The sequence below is a fragment of the Mus caroli genome, unplaced genomic scaffold, assembly GCF_978045245.1.
Source record: "Mus caroli unplaced genomic scaffold, Mus_caroli_1 scaffold_15, whole genome shotgun sequence".
NCBI lineage: Eukaryota > Metazoa > Chordata > Mammalia > Rodentia > Muridae > Mus > Mus caroli.
The window spans coordinates 69777835-69785891 of record NW_028227270.1 but is presented as its reverse complement, the minus strand read 5'-3'; positions in this window follow the sequence as shown (position 1 = coordinate 69785891).

The window sequence follows — 8057 nt, the reverse complement described above, 5'->3', positions numbered from 1 at the left end:
ATCCTAAATCAGATAAGGGACTAATATCCAATATATATAAAGAACTCAAGAAGGTGGACTCCAGAAAGTCAAATAACCCCATTAAAAAATGGGGCTCAGAACTGAACAAAGAATTCTCACCTGAGGAATACCGAATGGCAGAGAAGCACCTGAAAAAATGTTCAACATCCTTAATCATCAGGGAAATGCAAATCAAAACAACCCTGAGATTCCACCTCACACCAGTCAGAATGGCTAAGATCAAAAACTCAGGTGACAGCAGATGCTGGCGAGGATGTGGAGAAAGAGGAACACTCCTCCATTGTTGGTGGGATTGCAAGCTTGTACAACCACTCTGGAAATCAGTCTGGCGGTTCCTCAGAAAATTGGACATAGTACTACCGGAGGATCCAGCAATACCTCTCCTGGGCATATATCCAGAAGATGTCCCAACCGGTAAGAAGGACACATGCTCCACTATGTTCATAGCAGCCCTATTTATAATAGCCAGAAGCTGGAAAGAACCCAGATGTCCCTCAACAGAGGAATGGATACAGAAATTATGGTACATTTACACAATGGAGTACTACTCAGCTATTAAAAAGAATGAATTTATGAAATTCCTAGCCAAATGGATGGACCTGGAGGGCATCATCTTGAGTGAAGTAACACAATCACAAAAGAACTCACACAATATGTATTCATTGATAAGTGGATATTAGCCCAAAACTTAGGATACCCAAGATATAAGATACAATTTGATAAACGCATGAAACTCAAGAAGAATGAAGACCAAAGTGTGGACACTGTGCACCTTCTTAGAATTGGGAACAAAATACCCAGGGAAGGAGTTACAGAGACAAAGTTCGTAGCTGTGATGAAAGGATGGACCATTTAGAGACTGCCGTATCCAGGGATCCGTCCCATAATCAGCTTCTAAACGCTGACACCATTGCATATACTAGCAAGATTTTGCTGAAAGGACCCAAATATAGCTGTCTCTTGTGAGACGATGCCGGGGCCTAGCAAACACAGGAGTGGATGTTCACAGTCAGCTATTGGATGTATCACAGGGCTCCCAATGGAGAAGCTAGAGAAAGTACCCAAGGAGCTAAAGGGATCTGCAACCCTATTGTTGGAACAACATGATGTACTAACCAGAACCCTGGAGCTCTTGTCTCTAGCTGCATATGTATCGAAAGATGGCCTAGTCGGCCATCAATGGAAAGAGAGGCCCATTGGACTTGCAAACTTTATATGCCCCAATATAGGGGAATGCCAGGGCCAAAAGAATGGGAATGGGTGGGTAGGGAAGTGGGGGGCGCTATGGGAGACTTTTGGGATAGTATTGGAAATGTAATTGAGGAAAATATGTAATAAAAATATTTTAAAAAATGTAAAAAAAAAAAAAAAGAAGTGTTGCTTTCTGGCTTACTCTCTGGCTCATGCTCAACTAGTTTTCTTATACAGGCTAGGCTCAGCTGACTAGGGATGGTACCACTCACAGTGGGCTGGACATTTCTACATCAATCATCAATCTCTCAAACATGACTGCAGGCTACTCTGATCTACATAATCCCTCAACTGAGACTGCCTCCGATGTCTCTAAGATGTCAAGTTGATAGTTAAAGCTAACTAGGATGCTTCATCTCTGTAGTTTTTGCCTAGCACGGTTTCCAGGGAGGGTGTTGAAGTGTAATTCCCAAGTAAACTCCTGGGTGAGCTCCTTCTGGGAGCCTTAGGAAGGATATCAAGTAGGATCCAGTTTCAATCTGGTGTGGATGACTGTTGGTCTCCCACTATGTGCCTACTGAGGCTGAGACTGGTCTGTGTTGAAAAAGGGGCTACTTTGATTGTCCAACTGTGAATGCATCATTCTTGCTAGGACTAATCTAGACACAGAGTTCATCTGAAAATGTGCCCCTCATAGGAAGATGTATTTAAATCAGGACAGTGAAGAAGTTGTTGCATCAGCATCTACTATTAAAAAAAACAAGAACACTGCACCTGCCAGCAGGGCACTTGACCCACACACCACCCAGGGTGTAGAGGGATAATTGCCATAGGCTATCCTGACTGCTAGGAGTTTTGCAGGCTGCTCATAGGAAGAGAGACTCTGACATACACTCCATGTGCTTCATGACAATCTGTCCCACACAGCCTTTCAACAAACCACATGGAATCCTCATGCAGCTACACAGGCTTTCCATGTTGTTGTTTTTTTCTTTTTCTATTTTTCTGTCAATCACCATATAAACTGTGCCAGGAGTTAAACTGGTGATGCCAATAAGAACACTGCAAACTGGGTTAAAGTGCCTGGACTATTTTTGGGAAACCCAGCTCATGAATCAATGAGGGAAGAGTCAACTTGTGTTTGCCCCAAATAGTGGAAGAGGCTTGAGTGGCATGGAGGAGGAGGTGAGAGCTGATAGGGGAGGGGGGGGAGAGAGAAAGAGAGAGAGAGAGAGAGAGAGAGAGAGAGAGAGAGAGAGAGAGAGAGAGAGAGAGAGAGAGAGTCAAAGAGAGACACAGAGAGATACAGAGAAAGACATAAAGACAGACAGACAGACAGACAGACAGACACACACACACACACAGAGGGAGAGAGAGAGAGAAAGAGAGAGTTATCCTAGCATGTCAAGGTTTGAAAGACTGTGGGACATTTCTCCAGAGGGACACACAAAGACCTAGTGACTATATAATATGTGACATTGAGTTATTGAATAATTGATATGCTGTATCCCTTTCATAAACACTGAAATCCAGAGAATGCTCTAGGCCACAGTAGGTAGCTCTGTTCCACAGATGGTACCAAGTTTTACATTGGGCAAATATGTTGTGGGTCAGACTGACACACTGGTTCTTCTCCATTCTGAGGGAATCACTCGCCTGCTTTGGGTCAAGAGAAAGCTCCCTAGAATAGAAGTTCTGACAGGCCCTGGAGATAGGGCCAAATTTCCAGGGAGTCAGGTGAGGAGGTATCAGTTTTTCTTCTCGGTTTGATCAAATATGTGACTGGATAGTTGAGCTCTCAGCCTGATTTCTGGGAGACAGACAAGGGCTGGAGACTGGTTCCTACTGTGAGGTCAAGGCCTCACTATATCATGTGTATGTAATTTAAGTCCCAGATCACTTGGAACAGAAAGGCTTAGAGTAGCTTCTCTGGCTTGTAATGTTCTACATATCGTCCTGTGTAAATGTGCAGGGAGAATAGCTTTTTATGCGGGGCCCTTTGTCTTTCTCTTTGTCTGATCTTTGTTACATACAATTTATACTTCAGCAAAATCAAATAAAGAAAATGATTCAAGCTGACTCGAAATACCAAGCATGAATTTCTTGTCCCAGGAGTTTCACTGCAAAGGAAAGCAAAGAAACAGAGACGTAAAGAGAGAATGTTTTGTTTTTATGGAATGTTTTGTTATCATGGAATAAACTTCAACGTGTTTGCTTGATGGTAGTGTTAAGATGGAGAATTGCTCTAACAGTGTCCATGAATAAGAGATGGGTTTATTGGAAGAGTGGACACCTACATTCCCAAATGAATGCCTTTAGCCTTATGATTAGAAAAACCACCACACTTGGTTCTATATTAGGGTTGAACCCAGTGTCTCATGCTTGCTAGGCAAAAAGCTTTACCATTAAACTAACATTTCCAGCACCTCTTTACATTCTGGGACAGTCTCACTAAGCTGCTCAATGTGGTTTCCAATTCAAAGTGAGTCCTTCTGCCTCAGCCTCCCTAGTAGAGTAGCCTGATTACATGCATGTTCTCAGACACAAATGAGTTTTTTATATATTTCTAGTAGTAGTAATGTAATAAAGAACTGACTAGCTATGGATGGGCCTTGGAGCTAATAGAGACTCTTCTGGTAATTCTTCTGAGTATATTCTGTGACAAGAGTTTGCAATGTATACTGTAGTTTTCAAGGAAGGACTTGAAGAGGTTTGTGGTCCTCTTGATTCTTGTAAACAGGAAAGGATTTAGGAGAGGCTTATAGCATGCCAAAGATGGGGAACCTGTGGGACAGAGGGGTTTATGTCCAACCTAAATCTACTGAGTCCATAGGGTCCCTGGTTGATATTTAGTCTCATACATTACTCTTGGTAGATATAGAGAGTAAAATGCCAAATTAAGTGTGGTTAGGAGGGGAATTTTCCTGTCTCCCCTGGAAGAGGCCTTCCCCAGAGTCTTAACTTGTGTTTGTTATTCTTAAAGAACAAAATTGCACTTTCTACATTAGCATTCCCTTAACCCAGTGAGCTAATGTCTTCCTTAAGCAAATGGTGTTCATTGATTAGTGAGTCTTTGCCAGATGATGATTTTTTAAATACAGGAGAAAAGCTGGAGCCCAGTAAGCCTAATCAGGCTAAAGTTAAGGGCTACATGGTTCCAAATCTATTTAAGGAAACAGCATTGCTTCCTTGTTGGTAGGTCTCCTAGGTTTATGGGTTTGCTCGAACTGTGATGGTGAAATGCTTCTCTTATGTGGGATGTTTTAAGTGAAGCCAACCCGGGGGTTCTTACTGGATTGATCTTTTTTAAATATACTGCCTTCAGGATTTAAATGAGTTTGAGTTTGTTTCTTTAATGGTCTTTCAATAAAGCTTAAGTTGACCTGGTTCCTTTTGTAATCCCCACACTGTAATGGTAGAAAGAGACTACCAATACAAATGAACTCATTTGATGTGGCTGAAAAGGTTACATTTCTATTGATTTTAACTGTAATATAGTGAAAGTCCTTGATGTTAAAACGAAACCAACTCAGCAAACGCATTCTCTTCAGCGTGGTGGCTCTATCTGTATTACTTTGCTGGTGGGTTTTGGCAGCGAGCAAGATATTTAGGCTGGAGTAAAAGGATGGTCACTGCGGGAGGACTGAGAACCACGCGTCCTTCAACTGTTCATATGAGAGGGCAGGAGGGTGTGCCGGGAGTAGCATTCCAGTGGGAAGTGGCTTGAGAATTTGGGGTAAATGCCTAGTTCTGCTGGCTATAGAAGGTGGCTTCTCCTTTAACACTGAATTTGGAAGCTGTTTTGAGACATGGGTATGGGATTGCCTGGGAGACTTTAATGGAGGTAGCCAAGAATAGAAAACAGGAAAAAAATCAAGGCAAAATCCCTCCACTAAGAGGGAGAAGGGGTCAGTCATTACTGATGTCTCTTCCTTTTCTTCCTCTTTTCCCTCTCCTCTTTTTACTGTGTGTGTGGTGCAGTGTGTGCATGCATCCCCACCCCCAACTCTGCAATCATGCAGGAGCCAGAGGTCAATACTGGATCTCTTTGTGTACTGCTCTCTAATTTACTTTTTAAGGCAGGGTCTTTCTCTGAATTAGAGACCGACTATTTTGTGAGACTGGCTAGCCAGCATGCTCTGAGATTCATCTTTCTCTGCTCTCTGCCATGCACCAGGGCCATAGATAGATATGTGCTGCTGCACATGCCTTCTATGTGAGTGCTGGGGATACACATGCAGTTCCTCACTCATGCACTGCAGGTGCTTTCCCCACGGAGCCATCTCCTACTCCCTGTTTACTTGTCTTTTGAGTGGTAGCGCCTGAGTGCAATTACGTGCACTGAGCATTTATGTGTGTGCTTATGCGTGTAAGAGCATATGTGTTTTAAAACTATGAAAAAAAGACTAAGAATAATTATTAGCTTATAAGATTTGGCCTGGAACACAGTTCTGTGTTGATTTCTACTTCATAAAAGACATAGGCTATTGCAGACCCTGAATCTTGCCTGTTACAAGACCCACTGTGGATCATGCCCACATCCTAGCTCTTTTTTTTTTTTACTCAATATCCAGAGAAAGTCTCCTTCCTGACATTCTGTCTGCTCCTGCGGAATCTTGGGAGAACCAGTGCAAAGACTATTCCAAGAACTGGAAAGCAATTTGGTCCTTATATTATTTATAGTCACTTTTCTTGGCCCTGATAGCCAAAAGAAGCTTTTTAAAATTGTGGTCTTTAGTTTTAGGCGACACAGTCCACCGGGATAAGAAGAAGACATGGGCAAAGATCATGTAGTATCCAAAATGTGTAGTAGAGAATGGAAGCAGACTGTAAAACCTTAATGCCATTTCTTCCAGGAAGATTCCTCAGCTTGAATGTTCTCCAGCCTCACCAAACAGTACCACTAGACTGCAACCAGTCTTTTGTACTTTGTGGGTTCTTCTTTCTTCCACCCTTCTCAACCCTTTTACTTCCACCTTTTGAAGCTCCTAACACTGGATAGGAAAGAAAGAAAGGATAGAAGGGAAAGTAAAGAGCTTTATGAATAAAGTCAGGGGTCAGAAAGTGGGTGATATTACTGTTAGACTACTTCTTGCTGATTAGGGCCAAATTATAGTCAGCTGCTGCAGAGCAGGCCTATATCCCCACACCCGGGATTAAGACAATATTTTATATTATTGTTCTAATATTTCTGTGTTTTTAGAACTCTAATATTGCACTATACTCAATACAGTAAATGCTCAAGTATCTGAGCCTGAGGGGATAGGTTTCACTTGATTCACACCCCAGAAGTCCACTTCCTCCTCCTCCTCTCCAACTGTCAGCATCTACCATTAGTTTGAAAGGCAACAGAAGTCCTATCCATCTACTGTATTTATTTAACACATATTATTTCAATACATGTGCATAATATTCTGTAGGTACATGCTCTCTCTGACTGACCCACTTTTACCTCTGAAGAAACAAATGCTGAAATGACATTGGGTAAGCTGTGGAACTGGGCAGCCCAGAGGTGGAAGCTTCCCCCATTGCAGGGGCAGGCTAGCATAGTGTTCTCTCGGGAGACATGGGTAGTCTGGGGAATAGTGTGAAGCACACACTGTCTCTGGCTTGTGTGTTCACTATATGCCCTTTTATTCACTTTGGAATTTGTATGACTCTGCCTCCTTTGCATCCTCCTCTGGGCAGCTGGAGAAGTCTGTAGTGCAGGCATTGGGGGATGTAGACACTTGTGGGTTATTTCAAAGCTACCCCATTGTGTGTTGTGTGGTTCAGCTCCAGAGGGGTTAAATACAGATGTAGAGACAGAAGCCACAGGGTTGACAATCTGGAACCTAAACTAATTCTCACAGGGATTTGGAGACAGGTTGTTAGAGGGGGCAATCTAACTCTGCAGTCTCTTTTTATGAGGTAATGTCCGCTGGTGTCTGTGTTGGATGGCATGTTTGAATGTCATGACAACCACTTACTCAATCATTTCCTTCACAACTCTACTTCCTTTGTGGTGTCCTTCCTTTATATATATATATTTATGTATTTATTCATTCATTCACTTTACATCCTGATTACAGCCTTGCTTCCTTTCCCCCAGCCCCACTGTTACAAATTCCTCCCTCCATTACCTCCTCCCCTTCTCCTCAGAGAAGTGGAAGTCCCCCTTGGGTACCATCTCACCATAGGACATCTAGTTGCAGTAGGACTAAGCACATCTTCTCTCATTGAGGCTCAACTAGGCAGTCCAGGTAGGGGAAGGGGTTCCTATGGCAGGCAATGGAGTCAGAGACAGCCCCTACTCTGCTTGTAATAGGGGACTCATATGAAGACCAAGCTGAACATCTGTCACAAACGTGTGGGGAGTCTAGGTTTAGCACCTTCATGCTCTTTGGCTGGTGGTTCAGTCTCTGTGAACCCCCATGGGCCCAGGTTAGTCGACTCTAGGTCTCCTTGTGGTGTTCTTGAGACCTGTGGGATCGCTAGATTCTATACCCAACTTGTCCACGAGGCTCTCTGAGCTCCACCTGATGTTTGGCTGTGGACAGTCAGAGCATATCCTCTTCACTTCTACCCAGAGAGGCTTTTCAAAGCAACCACTTCCTTTGGTATCCTCATTACATTTCCTCATTTTACAGGAGTGATTCTTTTAGTTTGTACAATGAGGCCTGGGAAAGAATGTGACTTGAATACACCATGGAAGTCAGAAAGAGTCCACATGCCTGCTGCTGAGCCAAACTCACAGTGGGTACACTGGATCCATTATTTACAAGCTGGAGCCATTAATTTAATTAGTCACCTAGCAAATACATCTTACGAGTTTCCTGTCTCCAGGGCACTTACTGAGTAGACAG